This window comes from Scyliorhinus torazame, chromosome 14 (genome assembly GCF_047496885.1).
Source record: "Scyliorhinus torazame isolate Kashiwa2021f chromosome 14, sScyTor2.1, whole genome shotgun sequence".
Classification (NCBI taxonomy): Eukaryota; Metazoa; Chordata; class Chondrichthyes; order Carcharhiniformes; family Scyliorhinidae; genus Scyliorhinus; species Scyliorhinus torazame.
The window spans coordinates 90583933-90586184 of NC_092720.1; positions in this window are offsets into that span (position 1 = coordinate 90583933).

The following is a 2252-nucleotide window of genomic DNA, read 5'->3' on the forward strand; positions in this document are numbered from 1 at the left end:
CTTAAAATATTCCAAAGAAATTGTAAAATGAATTGCTGACATCCGAAAGCAAAAGAGGGGAGGGAAAAAACAGGTTTTCCCTATCTCCCTTTGAATTAGCAGCATTCCATTCTCCACCAAATCTGCTGACAAGGGTGGTACTGTTGGCATACCAACCTGTATCTTGCAGAGGTTGAGTACCAATTCTCTGAAATGTCATCCTACATCTCTGGACCATGACCTCACCACTGAACATTAAGTGATCATTGCCAAGGTTTCTGGAGATCTTCCAACCTCATGGCCCCTTCAACCCCAAAATATCTTGGGCCAACATCTTGGAACTCTGTCCCTAACAGCACTGTAGGTGTATCAACATCATATGCAGTGGTTCAAGAAGGCAGTTCACTGCCGTTCTTGAGGGAAACTACGGATGGGCAATAAATGCTGGCCTACTCAGCGATGCCCAGTGAACAAAACCATTTTAAAGCATGTTCAACATGCTGGTAGTTAATCGACTAGTAACCTAGTGGTCTGAACTAATGCTCCAGAGCCAGGAATTTGAATCCCAATACAACTGGACGAACTTAAATTCAATTAATTAATAAATCTGGAGTAAATTGAGAGTTTCAGTAATGATGATCATGAAACAAAGGGGTTGTCATATAACCCCATCTGGCTCATGAATGTCTGTCAGGGAAGGAAACTTGCCATGGTCACCCGGCCTGTCCTACATGTGACTCTAGACCACCTGTCTGTCCTCTGAAATTGGTCTAGCATCCCATTCAGTTGTATCAAACTTCTACAGACAAGTTGAACAAGAATAAAATCAGATGGACCAACTGGCATTGAGTAAGGCACCAACAAGGACAGGCACACATTTACCCAGTTGACCTGCAAAGTCTTTGTTGCTAACATTTGGGGACTTCTGGCAAAATTGGGATAGCTTTGTCACACTAGTCAAGCAACATCTGACATAGTCCGACTCACCAAATCAGACGGCCAATGGCAGATCCTCCATCACTATTCTTGGATCTGTCCTGTCCCACCAGCCAGATAGACCAACCAGAAGTGACAGCACATTGGTATTCAGTCATGAGGGAGGGGCCCTCGGAATCCTTAACTTGATTCTGAACTCCATGAAAGAATATGGCATCAAATCAAATAGGGTCAAGGAAACCTACTGTTGATTACCGTCTACTGCTCTCCATCAATGTATGTATCAGTGTTCATTCATGATGAACAGCACTTGGAAGATGCACTTGGGGTAGCGAGTGAACAATTATTGGGGGGGGGGGGGGGGGCTGGTTTAATATCCATCAAGAGTAGCTCAGTAGCACCATGACTGACTGAGTCCTGAAGAGCATATCTGATGGACTGAGCATTCAGCAATTTGAGAGAGAACTTATGAGGGAAAAACTTACTTGACAGTGCTCTCAGTAATTGTCATGTTGTGGATGCTTCTGACCATGACAATACTGATTGGACAGACCACTGCACAGTCCTATGGAGATAAGGTCCACACGAAGGACACTCCATCATGTTTTCTGACACTACCACTATGCTCAATATGATAGAACAGATACAGATTCAAACACAATCTGTAAGCTCATGGCCTGGCATATGCCTCTACCATATCCATCAAGCCAGGAGACCAATACTGGTTCATTGAGAAGGATAGGAGAGCATGCCAGTAGCAGAAGGAGGCATACCTAAAAATGAGATACCATCCTGAAAAAGCTACTTCACATTTTCTCCCACATTTACATCCATCAACAATAAACAATAATCAGCAAGATATGTCAGTCCCCATAATAACAACGATCCCATGTGCCCACCAACCCCCAAACCTCAACCCGCATGTTTACATAGACAAATGGCAAATCACCCTTAATCTTACACAGCAACCCCCGCCCCCAGGTCTCCAGCTCCTCCCGTCCCCTGCCTCTTATAAAACTCCTCCTCCCAACCTCGGTTCCTTCCCCCCAACTTTCCACCCCGGCTAGACCACTCAGACCCTGTTCTGCCAGGCTCCGATGGCCGCAGCCCCTCCCCCCACCTCACTCCCGTTCACTGACCGGCTTAAACCGGCCAGCGTGGAGGCCCCCGCCCGGGTCCCTTTCCCACTTGCCGGCCCTAGGAAAGCCCAAAGATCCCCTTTTAGCACACAAACCCCACATATCCACCTACACCCCAAAGAACCCTCATTTCGAGTGAAAGTCCCGTCCCTTCCCTTGTCCAAATATATACCACATTGGCTCCTTTAGTCTCTACAC